This window comes from Delphinus delphis, chromosome 10 (assembly GCF_949987515.2).
Source record: "Delphinus delphis chromosome 10, mDelDel1.2, whole genome shotgun sequence".
In the NCBI taxonomy this organism is placed as follows: domain Eukaryota; kingdom Metazoa; phylum Chordata; class Mammalia; order Artiodactyla; family Delphinidae; genus Delphinus; species Delphinus delphis.
The window spans coordinates 54,427,671-54,446,284 of NC_082692.2; the positions used below are offsets into that span (position 1 = coordinate 54,427,671).

An 18,614-nucleotide genomic window follows, 5' to 3' on the forward strand; every position below is an offset into this window, starting at 1 on the left:
CATCTGTCTCCGATAGTATCTACTGTGGAGATGGCAGCACGAGACTGTAGGGCCTCCATTTCTGACCAAGTGGAAAAGAGCCTGGCACAAACCCACATTAGATATGTAGCAAAAGCAAAAAAAAACGTCTGTTAGGACAAAACCAGAAGGATTTTGGAGGTTTATTCCTTCCATCAAAGCATAGCCTGGCATAATATGAATAATGTCAGTTCCGTACTTTAAAAGAGCTTTCCACATTCTAAGATTATGTATCCACCTGTCTTTTTTAAATCGTAGTTTGTGTTTTTTAAATTTATATTTAAATATTTAATCAAACTGGAATTTTATTTTAGTGTAACATATACCATACATATTTAAGGTTTTATTCCAAAAAACCTGTCCAGACAAAATTTATTACCTAATCAATGATTTCCCCAGTAATTTCCAATAAAATTTTTATCATCCACCAAATCAGGGGTCACAAACTATGTTCTGCAAGCCAAATCTGCCTGTTTTTTAAAAAATAAATAAAGTTTTATTAGAACCCAGTTATGCCCATTTGTTTACATGTTGCTGTGGCTGCTTTCATACTATGGCCGAATTGAGTAGCTATGACCAAGACCGTATTCAACTGAAAGACAGAAAGTAAAGTTCAAAAATATAGACAGGATAATCATTAAAAAGAAGAATTCTCAACAAAAAATAGAGATAAATATGTGAGGTATTGGGTATGTTACCTAGATGATGAGAATCCTTTCACCATGTGTGCGTATATCAAATCACCACCATGTACACTTTGAATGTCTTACAATTTTGTTTGTCAATTATACCTCAATAAAAGCTGGCGGGGGGGGAAGAAAAAGAAGAATGGGATCTTGCCTAGGACACATCAAGCCTTAGTATAACCCATCAGTAATTAGAACAGTGTGATACTGGTTAGATGAAACTTAGTGCTATCGCCTCATTTTGGAAATTTAAAAATAAAAATAATGCTTTAAGGTGGAAATGACTTATTGAAATCGCATAGTTGATTTCATGGCTGATTCAGGAGCAAATTCCTGGCCTCCTGCAAGCCACTCTTGGTCTCTGTTTACTTCAGAACATGTTACTTTCTCACAGACCGACTAGCTTTATAAAGCAGGGAATCTAGGTTGTACTGTGGTAACAAAAAATCTGCAGAAGTCAGTGGCCTAAAACATAATTTTTTTTTCTTGCTTAGTTTGTCTGACATGGGTCACTGTTGCAGTCTGCTCTACACAGTCACTCGGGGACCCAGTTTGATGCAGGCTATCACCATGGAGCTGGACTATCTGGGCATCTGACCTCCTCTGTGGTTGTGTGGGGGCCAAGGAGAACCCAGAGGATTTTGCAGAGGCTTCTTACTGCCTCAGCCGGGAAGTGATATGTACAACTCTGTTCACTTATTGTTAGTGAGAATTTTTCACATGGCCAAGCCTGACTGCCAAAAGGCTGGGGCATGTGCTGTCCTCTAAAGGAAAGAAGTGGGTGTGGTGAGCCCTGGGTTACGATTGCATGTGATGAAGTGGAAGTAACTGAATTGTTAGACTGGTGATTTCTTTCTTTTTTTAATATTATTGGAGTAGAGTTGATTTACAATGTTGTGTTAGTTTCAGGCGTACAGCAAAGTGATTCAGTTATACATACACATATATTCATTCTTTTTCATTCTTTTCTCATACAGCTTGTCACAGAATGTTGAGAAGAGTTCCCTGTGCTATATGGTAGGTCCTTGTTTGTTATCTATCTTATATATAGTAGTGTGTGTATGTTCATCCCAAGCTCCTGATTTATCCCACCCACCCCCCCCCCCCCCCCGCCGTCATTTCCCCTTTGGTAACTATAAGTTTGTTTTTGGTATTTGTAAGTCTATTTCTGTTTCGTAAATAAGTTCATTTGTGTCCTTTATAAAATTAGACTCTGCATGTGAGTAATATCATGTTATATTTGTCTTTCTCTGTCTGACTTACTTCACTCAGTATGATCGTCTCTAGGTCCATCCATGTTGCTGCAAATGGCATTATTTTGTTCTTTTTTATGAATGAGTGATATTCCATTACATACATGTACCACATCTTCTTTATCCATTCATCTGTCAATGGACATTTAGATATGCTTCCATATCTTGGCTATTGTAAATAGTGCTGCAGTGAATATTGGGGTGCATGTATATTTTCTAATTATGGTTTTCTCCAGATATATGACCAGGAGTAGGATTGCTGGATCATATGGTAGTTCAATTTTTAGGTTTTCAAGGAGCTTCCATACTGTTCTCCATAGTGGTTGTACCAATTTACATTCCCACCAGCAGTGTAGGAGGATTCCCTTTTCTCCACACCCTCTCCAGCGTTTATTGTTTGTAGACATTTTGAAGATGGCCATTCTGACCAGTGTGATGTAATACCTCATGGTAGTTTTGATTTGCATTTTTCTGATAATTAGTGATGTTGAGCGTCTTTTCATGTGGTTTTTGGTCATCTGTATCAGACGAGTGATTTCTTATCTGATTGAAAGATAAGAAATTATTTCTCTCCCACAGAAGCTTCCGGTTTTTTAACTATTCCTGACTCTGTGTCTGTACCCTCATCCTGAGAGTTGAAGGGTAAATATATGTCAAATCAGTGATTTTGGCCCTGTGTGCTTAAAATGGTTAAATTGATAAGCAAAAAAAAGGGGATGAAAACAATGGTTTGGAGGCTTGCTCATGGCTCCCAGGGATCTGCTGTATTTCTGGAGTGAAGGAGGGCAGAGTCCACCAAATCATCTGCAAATTCTTGGCCTGAAAGAGTTCACTCAGCTTCCTCAAATATTTACCATTTTTTAAGAGAAAGAAAAGTGTTTAGTGTTTGTGTTAAGGGAAAAGCTTGAAGCAAGAAGATAATTAGTAAATTCACAGAATTTTTATTTACTTCTCTTTCCAAAATGAAAATTTTGCCTTATGACAATTCAATTAAAAATACACACATAACAACATTTCGTAGGTTTGTAATGGTATATTTATTTTTTTATTCTATATAATTTATGCCAGGAGGCAAAGGTCAACCAGCTCTTTAATAAAGATTAGTAATCAAAACAAAAGATATTCTGAAGCTGATGTAGCATCTTTAAATCTAGTATTATGCCAAAATGTAAAATAAAGGCACGTTTGACAGGCAATTCAGATTTAAAGATTTACACTAATGGGATAATCCTCCAGTTTGGAAACCACACCCTCCAGTAGCCTTCACTTTTGCATAATACCCATGTTTTGTATTTAATACACCACTCTGCTGTCATTAATATATTGATATAGTCAATGTCATGGAGATAATGCCCATGACTTATTCTAAAGAAGAGAATAAGGAGCATATTATAAAGTGACATGCATTTTGCAATCCATTTATGCAAAATATACCTGTATATTTATGGATATAAATGCACAGAAATTGGCTAAGCATGAAAGTGATGGCTGTTGAGGTGGTGGTATTTTGGGAGATTTTATTTTGTTCCTTTTTCATTTTGGTTTCCACCCTCATTTTGTTTTTTACGATAAATCTCTATAGATTTTGCAAACGTGCATTTATTTTTCAAAATTAAAAAAATTCTTTGGAGAGTAGCTTTAGAGAACAAATTGTACATTCATGTAGAATTATAAATCTGCACATTGTTCTTTAGATGCTGGATATTGGCCTACAACTGGGTTTCCAGTAAGATCATAGTACTGTTTTGAAATAGTAACACTGTGAATATATTTTACCTTTTAAACACACACACACACACCATTTTAAGTTATGAAGAACAGTTAAAATGCAAATGTGCTATATTTCATTAGAGATGGATTGTAGCTGTTTTATTCTAGTGGCTAATTCATAGACCTTTTAATGTTATCTCATTGTGGAGAAGCCAAATATATTATTCCAGTTCTGAATAACTTGGTAACCTTTTTTGTCTCCCTTTGCGTGAAAAAGGGAGCGGTGTCCATTACGGAAGAAAATGCTGTATCTCAGGGCCAGGAATGTAAAACTAGAGACAGGATTACACATTTGCTTTGGCAAATGCTAGATTATGCTCTGTATCATTCCTTGCATTGCAGGGAGAAACATTTTCCTCTATCCTTCCCAAATATGCCCCTGATGCTTCTGCTACATTTCTGCTTTCAATTCTGGGCTCTGTTTTTAAAAATCAAAAACATCTTTCATGGGTTCCGTGGGAAGTTGAGAACACTTCATGCTGAAGGAGGTCCTAGAGGGCAGAGCTAACCCTAGGCAGGTAGAGAGGCCCCTAGACGTCTTGCCTGAACACACGCCTGCTCTGCAGTCAGATTCCCTGCATCTGAGTGCCTTGCTGCCTGGAACACAGGCCTCGGCTATGCAGATGTCACGGGTCCCTCAGGGCAGTGGATGCAGAGAAGGAAGATGCACAGTGCTCAGGGGGACCAGGGGCCCAAACCCCCAAATACTAAGATTGTGTCTAAATGCTGGTATTTCTTTCCCAAGAGATGCTAAAAAGAAATACGCAGTTTAGTCAACAGCCTTTCTTGTCTTTTGATGCTCAGATGACAGGTTTCTTAAACCTCTCTTCAGCTTTTTCTTCTTGTTGTCCCTCCGCTGTTTTAGATGCATCTCCTTCAAAATACTGCACACATTCCTTTTTGAGGAAATTTCTGGGTTTGCCCTCTCAGCAAAGCATCACCGTGTGCGTGTGCTGGCCAGTGTTCATTTCTGGTCTGCCTGTGAGAACATCAGGGTTCATGGAGATCATTTTCTTGTACTGCACACAGCAGACTCCAGAGGGATCTGTGCCATCAGAACATTTGGTTTCTAGTCTCCCAAGTCCTCTTTGTTTTTGATCGTGACATTTCTTCATGCTCAGATGCATACGTGATGTAACATTCTTTGTTGATGTTCTGAAATGTGTTTTAGAGTTATTTTGGCTTAGCACGAATTAAGAATGGGGAACTAAACTTTTCTGATTAAAATGTTACTCTTCCCCCCCCCCCCTTATTCCCCTGCCTTTCTGTACCAGGCATATCTGTATGGCTTTAAACCCAAGACTCGTATTTAATAGACCCTAGACTGTTATGTTGGAAATAGGGCAAATGAGAAGTCTCTCTGGGGGGTTTGTGAGCCTTTGTTGTGATGGGGGAGAATACCCTAAAGGGGAGCTCTTAGCAGCCTAATTGTTGAGAAATGATGGAAGTTCAACAGCATGGAAATTTACTTCTCGCTTCAGCTGAAAAGGTGCTTATAAAGGTAGCTGGGCTATTTTAGCAATTTGCCTTATTTTGAAAATCCAATTTGAAAGCTTCATTAAAGGGCACTAATTTAGTGTCTTAAGGGAATATGTGTAAAGGAGCTTATCAACAATCTTAGATGTTTGCCAGTGTGTAGGTGAGCTCAACTCCCCAAGCTGGCATTACCTGGTTACCTGTATGCCCTTTCATTTCAAACACAATGCCAAGTAAATTCAAAAGCATCCAGACCAAGAGGCTAACAGCACAGCTTTTGCTTGCCGCACGACAGGCCAGTAAATCGGGAGATGAGTTCTTGGGGCAAGGAATGGTGAGTGACTTTATTCGGAAAGCCAGCAGACCGAGAAGAGGGTGGACTAATGTCCTAGAGAACCATCTTACCCCAGTCAGAATGCAGGCTTCTTTTATAGTAAAAAGGGGAGGAGGTGTGGTTGGTTGTTACAAACTTCTTGGGGCAGGAATCCTCTGTTCTTGCAGCTGTCCACCTAGGTCAGGCCAGGATGCTCCTGTAAACCTCCAACAAGACAAATTGTTGTTCTCTGTTCTGCAACTTTTTACCTCTGTATGAATGGAAGAGTGTTATACTCTTAAAGGTCAGAGCCTTGAAAATAGGCTATCATGTGTCTTCCAGGCTATAGGCAACATTCGTAACTCAAAGCAAAAGAAATAGAATACAAAGGTTAAAGTAAAAGAAACAGATCTAATATGGAGTCAGATTTTGTTCTTCCCTGTTGCACTTCCTTTTTCCCCCATTACCACCACTTCCCACCCCTAAAGGCAGGATGCTTTCAGTGCAGAAACACCTCTGCATGGGCATCAGCATCATAGATGTCATGCAGAAGTCCAATAAGGTAGACAACAGATTTAGTGAGTTTAGTGGTAGTTAATATACAGCAGACCAAGGGCCTTAAGGAATGGTAACTGTTTCAGATTGTTTAAGGAAATACAAACACCTTCCAAATGCCTAGAAGAGTCACGTACTGTTGTTCACTGCCTGCCTCATATTCCCAGAAGTATATTTCAGGCCCACATTGGGATGCAAAAGTTAAAATTGGAAAGCTGAATTCTAATTACCTGCATGGCCTCAAATAAACTTGAACCTTCTCTAGTCCCTAATTTGTTGACTACATATGAGAAAAGGTAGAAAAATTTAGCTGAATTAAATGAATATTATTCTTCTTTGTCACACTTTCCTTTCTAAATAAAGGTTAAACTCTATGAGAAACTGCATTAAGTTTCACCATCAAGCTTGTCTATACACTGATAAGATATTGAAACATTCTCTCTTTTTCTTATACATAATCACGGAAGTATGTACTAAGAGTGCTGTTTGAATTCCCCTTCCCCGATCAATGGTTATAATTTCTAATCCAGTTTATAGAATCGAGTTCCTGTGTGTGTGTGTGTGTGTGTGTGTGTGTGTGTGTGTGTGTGTATGTGTGTATTTCCAGAGTGAAGTCCGATCTAGAAGACTTGGTGTTAAGAATAAGCTCTTCAGGTTTCCTCTTAGTAGATTACCCATTCACCCATTCAGGAGCTGCTTAGGTGTAGTTCTGTCCAAAAAGAAAATCAAGTACACTGATCCTCCTTCCACACAGTCCCAATCATGTGAGTTTAAGACAGCACAACTTGTCACAACAATTTCCCCCAAGGAAAGTAGATTTTTTAGAACATGACTTGAGTTGAAGGGAAGAGAATTAGAAATACTTTTGATGAATTTTCCCTTGAATTCCATATGGCTGGAAGGAGGGGAGAAATGCCTGTCAAAATGTTTTTGAAGAGGACTAAGTCGAAGTCTCAAAAAATAGATCAACAGAAGGGTCTTGAATTCTTTAGGCTTCATTTGCTGAAACCTCATACAACAGATTTACTCTTATTCCAGCACGGCTGATCCCCAAGGGAGGCAATTTCCAATATTTGGGAAATATGTATTCATCAAAGACCAGTACAACCTTATCCTAATTCTTTTCATAGCATTTGCTAGAACCACACATACCATCTGTTTGATATTTTAATCAATCTCTTAGCATATATGAACATGGCTACCGCTGTTGAAATTACATTTCTATAAAAAGTGGAAGGCGCCTCCCTTAATAAATCTGTTTATGATGTCTGTCATCGGGAATGGGTGTCAATAAATGGAACTAAAAGGACATTTATTGACGTGTACTACTAGTTATTTGTTGTCTCTTCATGGGGCTACTAATTGCGGCTGTTAAAAGTTGATTTTCTCTCCTCCAATTTATCGTGGGATGGGGCATTCATTGCGCCAGATCCATAGTTATTCAGTGCCTACATTTGAGAAGCTGAATTGCTGGATACTGTCAGAATGAGCTTTGGCAATTCCGTGCAGGCATGTACAAGTATAATTTTGCTTCCCGTTAATAACAGCCTAGCAAGGAAGCTCAGAATCAAATGCCTTGCTCTCAGCTGGGGGCAGAACGCCAGAATGATCTATCTTGGCTGGTGACCTATAATGTTGGAAAAGTAGGCTCCACATTCACTCAGGAGGGGTGGGCGGTATTCCGGAAATGTATTCCCATTCCTCCACTATTCCTTTTTTTTTTTTTTTTTTTTTTTTTCCTTTTGGTAGTGTGCGCCTTGAAACAATGGGAAAAAATGAATTACAGATAATAAAAATAGCACATCTCCAGAACAAACGGGAAATGCAGCGCTTTTATTTCTTGGGTTGTCAACTCGGCGCCCTGCCCCACGCCCTAGCCTGCCGGGGTTTCTGGGGCACCTCTGCGATTCTCAGTCAGCGCCCGAGTGGGCAACGGGCTGGGCAGGCGCCCACGGGGAGTCCACTTGGCGTCGCACGCCGGGACTTGGGGTCCTGCTCAAAGCCGCGAATCTCTGAGAGCTCTGAGGCTACGGCTCGATTGGGGTGGAGTGAAGTGTTATTGTTGTGGGATATTCTCTGCAGAGTTGGCCTGGAGAGTGAGCCCCGGAGGAAGGGAGTGGGCAAGGCTTGGCCAAGTGTCCGCCAAGTCGGAGTCGGGAGGCGCCCGGGAGAGGTACGCGGGGGGTCTCGGCCCGGGGCGGGGAGGGATGCGCGCCGGCCGGCCGGCCGGCGGGGAGCGGGAAGGCAGGGTGGAGGGGAAGGGGGCAGCGTGCCAGTTTTCTCTCTGATGAATGATGCTCACGCCCTGTGCGTGGCTCACGCGCTTTGTCTCTAGCCCGGGGCCAGGCGGAGGAGAGCGGCTGGGGGGACGGATGGCACCACGCGCTCTGAGCGCACCGGGCAGGTGCCCGAGCTCCAGCTCGGCCAACTCCGGCCGCGCCCCGTGGCCGAGGCCCGGCCCCCGCCGGCGCCCGGCCGCGGCCATCTCCCGGGTGTGGCGGGTCGGGGACTGGAGTCTGCCAGCCGAGCAGCTGCCACGCCACATGCCACCCGCGCGCTGCCGCCAGCCCAGGCGGGGACCGGACGCTGCCGGGGCTGCGGGGAGGAGCCGGGCGTGTGGGGGGGCAGGGGCGCGCGGGACCCAGGGACTACCCGAGCCGGCTGGCTCGGGGGATGGGGGGCGGGGGGGAGACTGAGAGTGACAGAGCGACGGACAGGTGGGAGCAGTTAGACAGCTGGAGACTCGGAGACCGGCACGCAGAGAGAGGGAGGGAGAGTCAGGGGAAGGAGAGAGAGAGGAGGGAGAGGGAGAAGCAGCCTCGTCCTCCCTTACTCCAGACGCCCTCTCCTCTGTCCGAGGGAAACGGCTGGGGCATCGAGTGACAGAGCGACAGAGATGCGGGCACAGAAGACGGGGAGAGGGACCCTGCCTCGCTAGTGGGACCGAGATTCGCGGAGGGACAGACCGACACGAGGGGCAGCTCGGAGAGCTGAGCGCGGGACGGCGAGAAGCCCGCGGTGGGCCGCCAGGCTGAGCGACAGACGGCCAGACAGACAGACGTGCCCGGGGACGGACCGGCAGACAGGAGGCGGGGGCACGCTCGCTCTCCGCAGGCAGCAGGGCGGAGAAGGCGGCGGCGGCGCCCCCTGAGCGCATCCGGAGCAGCGACGAGCAGCAGGGGCCGCGGGGTCGCCGGCTGAAGCCACCGCCGTCGCCGCAGTCCTGGCCGCCGCAGCCCTGCCAGGAGCCCCGCCGACGCCGCAGAAGGCTCCTTTTACTAGCAGTTAAATAAACCCACCAATAATAACAATAATACTAATAACCCAAGCCAAACCAAACAAATACAGCCAAATCGATCCGTGAGAAACAGTAATATTAATAAAAGCCAAAAACTAAATCAGATCAATCAAGGCACCGAGACGCTGGGGGGATATCCACTGTTCGGTCAAGGTAATATAATTAAGGTCTTCAGACGTGAACGTTGCACGCCTTTTGTGATTTCTTTTTTCTCTTTCTTTCTGCCTTATATCTGTGCTTTCCTTTCTAGTCTGTATTTCTCCTTCCTGTTTGTAGAAAGCTGTTGTTTTATATGTATTGTGTATTTATGTTTTGTCAGAGGAGGGGTAGATTCCCCCTCCCCAGAATGAGGCAAAAATGGAAAGCTGGGAGAGAATTGAAAAGGGCAGGTCTCTTCATCAGAGAAGTCTACAGTGATTTATGCAGGTTTCTCAGTAGAAAGTTTGGAGTGTTTTTATTTCATTTGGAAGAGAGCTGTGCAAGGGGCAGAAAGTTGTCATCTGTTTGTTGTCCTCAGGGGACTTGAGGTCCCAAGGGGTTTAGGGGGAAGAGATGTTCAGTTTTATTTTTACATGGTTGAATTCTGTGTTTCATTGCAGACTCCAAATTTAACGTCTTCCGTCTGAGGTTGTAGATATGGTGGTAGAACTGAGTTGACTGAGACAGGTGCTTAGAAAGTTTCCCAGGAAGAGAAATTGACTCACTGGATTTTTATGCATAGAAATCAAGCTGGAGTAGATGTGGTTGCTGTCAGCTGCTTGGGTTCAGTATTCCGAAGATACAGGATAAGGACAGAGTCCAAGCCTGAAAGGAAAGACAAAGAAGGAATTGAAAGTTAGAGGGATGGGAAGCTAGGAAGTACGATGCAAGGCTGGTAGGAATCACTTTCATGGTAATGTGTTTAGAGTGCAGATATCCATTTTAATTTCTGATTTTTTTTGAAGTTTGTTGGTATGACACTTCAGCCTCCCCAGACACGAATGACGATCCCCAGAGTTGGAGTGAATCTGGACAAGATTTCACTCAAATGCTGAGTAAATCCAGATGATCCCCACCTCTTTCTCATCCACTTTGGTGATCAAAATGGCTATGATTGTTTTTAGAAAACAGAGAAATTGAAATGAGAGGAAATCATTTTTCATTTGGTAAAAGTTAGGAAACCTTTGACACTTTAAAATAAATGCACCTACTGCTTTGATCCGTGTCACCACAGGGTTTGCATGTCTTCAGAAGATTTTAATGTCATTTTCGCAGAGGGCAGTCATTTGGAAGCTTAGAGCTCTAGCTATGTAGCCGAGTGGTCTACTGTAATTGCTTCTGCTGCCTCCTAATGTGGATCGCACAGGAGAAATTAAGTATGTACTCTTCCCAGGTTTATATGGATTTTTAAGGTATGTATTTGTGTTCGATCCTATATTTCCTTTCTTATCACATTCTTATACTTCCTTTTATCACTTCAACTAACAGAACGTTTTTCAATTTTCCAGAGAGGGAGTTTAGAATACTCTTTAAGGAATACACTTCCTCCTCACAAAAGATACAAAAGGCTAACCTATTTCTATCCTTGCTTATTAATACTATTACTTGGTTTAAAGTAACTTGGTTTAAATGCAATTTTAAGACATTTAGACTGCTATGCAGAGATGTCTTAATTTCCCCTCACTGGACGTGATTGATGTTGTCCAATAAATCATATAACTAAGTTGCTGTGGATGAATGAATGTTCAACGGAGTACTTGTTTGGGTGAGGCATATTTAAAGAAACTTATGCAGCTCCAGAAATGGTCCTTTAGCTTCTCAGTGACTTAATTTCACTCTACCCTGATTTCTCTTTTACAATATTCAGCTCAGACTGAGACAGGTTTGTGTGCTCTATTAGATTTGCAAATTGCTGATCTCCCAGTGACTTTCCCTCTTAGATACCAGCTGAGTGTGGTTACCTTGAGAACTGTGGCATTAGCCCATTAGAGCATGCTCCACTGGGGAGTTCTGTGCAGTCTATTTTTAATGCTATTTAATGAAGGAGCGAGCACCGCACTCAGCGATACAAGGAGCAGGATGGAAGACAGAGCTGGGCATGGTTATGGATACTGGAGAGGGATCTTTGGAAAGGTACAGACTGGCTACTGGGTATGGTAATTTTCATTAGTCCTAATATATCACACTAACAGAAATCAATTGATTTTAGTGGGAGAATTACACATGAATAGTTTGATATGTGTTTTCATCAACCTTTTCAGTAATTCTTAGAAAGAAGACTCAATAATTTGAGTGCCTTAAAACTTCAGTGAGATAGTAACCAGGGAGTTGCTGCATATATACTATTTTTAATTCAAGCTGTCAGGTGCTTGGGTGGTAAGAAGTGCAGAAATAATTTCAGATTCCTGAAATATTGTACTAGGGAAGGGTTTGGAGCTTGTAAAATGTTCCAGGTGTAAAATAACTAACATCCTTCTAAGATGCTGATGACTTGAAGCTCTGCCTTGTGATTTTGTTTTTCATTTTCTTTTATAAACTTGGAGTCTAGGTCAAGTATTGTGAAAATGAAGTGAAATAGGAAGTTTTGGTTGAACTTGTTAGAATATTTGAGTTGTTTTCTCTCCTTACTCTGAGATAAGCACAATAGATTATGTTACCGAAGGTTAAATATTTTAAAAATGTAGATAGCAGAGGCAGCACTGGTAATTTTTGGAATCTTATAATGAGGGGGGAACATATCTTTATATTATAGTGTGTAGAACATGCAAAGCCATCTGTCTGCAACGTTTGCATATATGCAGAAGACCTGTCTTGAGGTAGAAAGTGAGAATGTTCAATCAGAAAGGTCTCTGCTGTTCATTTTCGTATTAACAACCTACTACAGTCAGGTTACTTCTTTCTACAGAGTAAAGCTAACTAGAAAAATGCCTAAGCAGTTTCAAAAGTAATAAACGTAAGAGAAAGTGAGAAGTTTGTATTAAGTGGGGAAATGAGTCATATAATTATTGTTAAATGAAGCTGTTAGAACAATGTACAGAGTTGTCCTGGATCTTGTCAATTTTTACAAGAAATAATCAAAAAAAAATACCGAAGGGAAATACATTGCAAAGAGTTACTGTAATTTGCTGTTGTTGCTTCTGTTTTCCACCTTGTACTTTTAGAGGGAGAAAGTAATCTATATTGACTGTAATATTTCCCTTAGTGGTCAGGCTATTTGGACCACCGTGCTGCTACCTTTCTCAAGATTCTCAAGGCAGTGGGCATTCTCATCTGAATTCAATGTGTGTTTTGTCTGTGGACAAGATAATGATAAGCTGCATGAGTAGAGTGTAGAATGAGTCAGCCACTGAAGACACAGTATACCATGTAGCCAGAAGTGGAAAGGATTGAAAATTCTCATTAGTATGGGGAGACAGTTTTAAGTCCATAAGTTTGGAAATTGCAAATGAACCATTTGTATACACGTTAGTTTAATTCAGATCTGCTTTGTGACAAGGTTAGGAAAGAATCTGGGGCTTAAAGGTGAGGTCGACACCGCGAGCCATCTCTTCAAATGGTAAGTACTGGTATCGTCCTAACTGGTACCACACAGTGGTAGCCTGTTGAGAAATTTGTGAATCTCTAACCAGAATAGGAATTGGTTTCCTTAAAAATGCCTTATGTCACCTGCAAAGTTCTGAACATATTTTAAGTCAGTGATGATTAACTTATAAAATACATGCTTCCTCTCTTTGGACAAAGGATCTTTATTTTTTAGGAAATTGATGGTTCTAGAGGCTTTACATTTCTGCTGACTTTGCTTTCTTTTATTTTTCATTCTAACATTTAAAGTTAAACATGATAAATGATTTCAAGCAGTGATAGAAGTCAATGCTAAAGGGCTCTTGAAGGTATAAGCAGAACATTAGCAAGATGTGTCTGTGACTGGATTTGTTTTTCTCAGGTGGTCTTTGCTTCTGAGGGTCAGTTTCCTTTAAGGTGTATTTATGCCAAGTGCTAATAAAGTGATTTTTTTCAGTGCCTCAGAGTCTTATAATTTAAATTAATTTTACTCGTCTTGGATTAAACTTGGCCCTGGATGTTCAAAGTATTTATTCTATTTACATCACCACGGTTTCATTTCTCTGAGGATGAGATGGGAGCTGATACAAAGTATTTAAATTGCGTACATTAATATCATATGCTTGATAAAAAAATAAAGTGCTTGGGACAGAGTATCAAGTTTATACAGCAGTTTTTAATGTTTGGCAGCAGTGTTATCTTGTGGTTTCAGAATTCTCTGTAGTCTGGTGATATTTTCCTAAGTTATAAAATGCCCATCTAACGTTTTGAAGGTACCTTTCTCTAAAATTACTGGGACATATCTGTGCCCTGGGAAATAGCTATGCAGGTAAGCCAAAAAGCGAATTGAAATAATTACATTGAGACAGTTGAGGGGATATCAAAAAAATAAAAGGACTGACTTCTGTTTACCAAACTGACTCTACTTTCAAACTGAGTCCTTAGCATCATGTTATGTTCTTTTCTTGCTGCCAGCATAGACTTTGGTATCGCCAGGTGGAAAGACTGGTCATCACGGTCTATGGCCACAGTAGATCAACATTTTAAATTTCTCTACATACTTTTCTGAAGAAAATTTCTTCTGGTAGTTTTTTATAACCCCCGCTTAATATACATGTCAATGCCAAAGGTTATATAAGATTTTTTAAGTTCTGTAACCAAGTGATATCTATGAGGGTAAACTTGCATCTGTGACTTATTTAAATGCCAAGGAATTAATCCAAAATTATCTCACTCAAGGCACAAGTTCATAATTATCCCTCAGTCATAAGTTCATACAACGTTTTTAAAGTAGTATAATTTATAATTGCTTCTTTTATCTAGCAACAGAAAATATTTCATTTTCTCCAGGTAAAGGGGAGAGGGTTCCACTAATCATTACCCTTTAAAAAACAGGCCTCTTACCACTTTGTCACATTTATCAGTACCTTAAAATTATACAACAGTTCTTACATTAAAAATGTGTTGTGGATAACACACAAAATATTAAGATTTTATTGACAAAACCACTTCTGTAAATAAAAACTGGTTTTAATATAAGCAAAAATAAAACATGGTTTCAATTGAAAGGAGGACTTAAGCTTTTTAATAGGAAAACAGTTACGTCACGTTTTATTTCAAATATTTCAGCACATTTTGTAGAGATTTCTTTGGTATCCTGTGGTTACGCAGTATGTGATTCCACGCAGAATCACATAATGTAATATACAGTCTTTCTTCTGCAGGTTTTTTCACTGCGACATATTCACAAAGCTAATCTACCTAGATAAACCCAGATAAACTTCCTGATACCCACACAAGATAGGAAATCAGTGTTTTTGATAGGGACTTCCAAAAGAACTCTGTGACTTCTCAACCTAAGATGTAGTGCTGGAATTTTTAACAGTGGATATGCATTCTTTTACATTTGCATTATCATTGCTTGCTTCTTTATTACACACTAAATGCTTGAGATAAGAATGAAGACCATCTCTAGGGAAATGGAAACCAGAGGAGTGATCCTCCTATATTTTGCAGATTTTCTTCCAGTTGCCAAGATCCAGTACTCACTGTTAGAACAGTCTAATCCATAGAATCATACCTTAAAGGAAAAAAAATGCATGTTGACATATTGTGATCTGGTTGAAATTGAAAATCAGCGCCCATAATTGAGGTAAACTATTTCTACATCTTCAGAGAATTAAAATGGAACGTCAATTTCTAAAAGTTTCACGATCCTTCAAGTACAAATATAATATGCCTTGACATGTAAATCAGAAGGCCTAGCTGTCATCCGATTGTTCCGTCATTTGAGTTGCTTTCAGGTGATTTCATCACTCTCGCATAGATCTAGAAGAATCCAGCCATGGGTCAGAAGAGAATGAAGGAGGGGCATGGCAGCTCACTGAATTTCAGGGACTACGTATAATTGTTTAACTTTTCTTTGCTCATAAACTCAGTAGGAAGATAAAAAGCTATCAAATTGTTTTTGCAGTTTTTTTATACATTTCTAAAGCCACCAGCTAAAATCCCCCCATGAAGTTCAAATATTTATTAATAAGAAAATATCTATACTCTGGATTGACAGATTTTTCTTAGCATTTTGCTTGTTAATATGTATACCACTTCGATGGAAATCCCAGTGTTGCTGTCATCTGACTTAATTTAATCATCAAAGAGCTGTTAGAAAATAAGTAGATTCTGTCACATGAGTATTTCAGCATTGTTTACAAGCTTCAAATACCCGTTTCTTTAAAACATGACTTTAAAAAAAAAAAATGTTAGTGTCAGAAAACCTCTTGGTTGGAAATACGGCAATTTATTTTCTGTTTTTAGAGAAAGGAGATTGAGGTTTATAGTCAGATGATCACTCTTTAAGCCAAGGAAGCACACAGTTGTGTTGAAATTGCTATTGAACTCTGCCAGATTCATTAATTGTCAGGACTTTGCAGTCATGTCTGTCATCCTGTTTCTTTTATCTGGCTTATGGGAATGATCAAGCTAACACTTTTAAATTACATAGTTTTATATTTGTTTATTTTAAATTTACTGAGATACGCTGGCATTGTAAGAACTTTAGGAAATTATCAAACAAACGGCATAGCACTAAAGATGGATTCCAAAATCCCAACTAGCTGGTATTAATGATTCGTCATTTTTTTTTTCACTCTGGTGCTTATTTAACTTTGGTCACAGCACATACTTCCTTTGTGAAGATTAAAGTAGTTCTCTAATCCTGAAATTTCCACATAATCACTACCAGAGTTTTGGAAAGATGAAATGATATAGCACGCCATCATAATGCGTGTCCATGCTGTTCCTATCTGCTTAAGCACCATAAAGCACCCTTAACAACTAGACTCCTTTATCTTTAATTATTATTATAATTATTGTCTTCATCCGGAACTACACATGACTTTGTTTTTAGTGGGGTTTTCTTTCAGCATCAAGAGATGGGAGAGTATATATAGTTAAATGTGAGAGTTTACATATGAAAAAAAAGTATACGTATTTTAAGACAAGAATGTAAACATCCCTCGAAAAGGGATATCATTTTACTACACAGATGATTGCAATGTCTGCGTTATTTGTCAAGTGTGATGTGGGAAGCTCTAGTAGAGAGGTATTTTGAACTCAGTGGTGCTTCCGATCCAATGTCAGGTTAAAAGTGAGCGAGGGATGTATGCTAGAGAATACTGGAGCTCATCAGAGAGGGAGCAGGTGACTGCTGTGTGCCGTGATGAAGGGCTTTACTTCTGAGGTATGCGGGCCTCCGTGGAATTCTGCAGATCAGAGAAACATACAAAATCTGGATTAAAATAAAAGGTCTGGAAAACAAAGTCAAAATGTGGTGGTGCACCCAGATCTCACTTCTCCAAAACTTACATCCGTAAATATGCAATTTACCACCTGAACAACCCATCCTGGAGTTTGGTCTCTGGATCTGAGTAAATAACTAGAAGTGTGTCTATGGCCAAGACTCTCAACCCCTCTCTGCTTCATAGTTTCTGCAAGTAAAAGAGCATAGTAACACCAGTCCAGTAGCAACAAATGACTAGTTATGTGACTTCAGTGATTTTGTTAATTCCTCATTGCTTCTATTTTCTCATGTAGAAGGTAGGACAGATAAGGCCAACTTTGCAGGACTGAAACAGAAACAAAGTACCTGCCACATAGGTATTTTTCACCAAAAGGAAATCATCATCTTTTCATATAAAAAAGTTTAGAGGGAGATTTAACCTGATTACATGAATGAGAAAAACGTCCTTTTAAGAATTTTTAAAAATAATATAGAGTACAGTTCTCTTCAGTTCCCACCCCGTAAACATTTTTACTGGTTAGAGTTGGAGACTAGCTTTACTCTCTCTGGGCCTATGAAATGTTGAAGGCCAAGCAGAGGTAGTAACTAATCTAGGAGGTGTGCCTTGCACGTGGATAAAGATGCTTAGTAGGGTCATTATCTTCTGTAGTCTGTAGGAGAGGGGATGGCTCCATTCAGAGTTGTCTGGAAAATGAACAGATAGGAATTATTTCTCTAAAACATTTTAATTGTGTAATTTCTACCATCCCAAAGGGGTGGTAATCATTGAATAGGAAGGGGTTGAAATGAATCCATGAAAGAATGGCCTTACAGGGCTTCCCTGGTGGCGCAGTGGTTGAGAGTCCTCCTGCGGGTTCGTGCCCCGTTCCGGGAGGATCCCACATGCCGCGGAGTGGCTAGGCCCATGAGCCATGGCTGCTGAGCCTGCGCGTCCGAACCCTGTGCTCCGCAACGGGAGAGGCCACAACAGTGAGAGGCCCACGTACCAAAAAAAAAAAAAAAAAAAGAATAGCCTTACATCCTATGCTAATGGGTGAGAGCAGGAGCGGCAGCTCTGGGTTGGCATCAGAGGTGGAAACATTTTTCAACGACCTCCCAGACGTGAAGGGAAGCAGAGCTGTGGGCTTGCTTCTGGGCTCTCCGGCGACCCCTACAGACAGCTTTGGTTTCCTGTCTCCAAGCATGACTGAGCTGTTTGGGCAACTGATACGGCCTCTGATTTTCAAGTATCTTCACTTAATGTTGCGGAAATGAATCATTTCGGCACGTGTGTGAAAATAGTCAAAGGAGGGAGGGGAAGACTTCTCTCATAATTGGGGTTTAATCAGTTAGTCCCCCGTCAGAAAATGTAGAACCATGAGTTGTGTTCAGTGCAGAGGGTGAGCCATGCAAAGCAGTAAATTCATCAAATAACCACATTTTATTTTTTATTATAATTAAATATCAGCCATTCTTCTGAGGGGTAGTACCTTCAGAAAGTCATCCAGTGAAATTTCTCAGAACGTACCTGAGAATAAATTATAATCCTTTGGTATTGTAATATAAGCTGGAAAACAAAAAAACAAGGAAAGGGCAGACAGATTACATATACTGTATACGCTATATAGATATATACATATGTATATCTATATAGCGTGTGTGTGTATCTAGAGTCAGCATACAGTATATGCTTAAATAATAGCTATTTAACTAACATTAAGCAAAAAACTAATTTATCTCAAAAGGATACAGGCAAACCTCAGAGATGTTGCGGGTTCAGTTCCAGACCACCTCAATAAAGTTACTATTGCAATAAAGCACATCACATGAATTTTTTGTTTTCCCAGTGCATATAAAAGTTATGTTTACACTATTAAGTGTGCAATAGCGTTATGTCTTTAAGAAACCAATGTACATACCTTAATTT

At 40.6% G+C, this 18,614-nt stretch overlaps 1 protein-coding gene across 3 annotated transcripts in view; it reads left to right on the forward strand.

The window, feature by feature from the left end:
• Window positions 1–18,614, forward strand: part of ARPP21 (cAMP regulated phosphoprotein 21) — a 182,326-nt gene that overhangs the window by 10,563 nt on the left and 153,149 nt on the right. The window contains exon 2 of one of the 3 annotated variants that reach the window (XM_060022135.1): window positions 1,682–1,721. The gene's annotated coding sequence lies outside the window, so the exon portion shown is untranslated. Of the gene's footprint in view, window positions 1–1,681; window positions 1,722–7,814; window positions 8,245–8,823; window positions 9,523–18,614 lie in introns of those variants that run through there. The other 2 variants (XM_060022138.1, XM_060022132.1) reach the window with 2 other exon arrangements.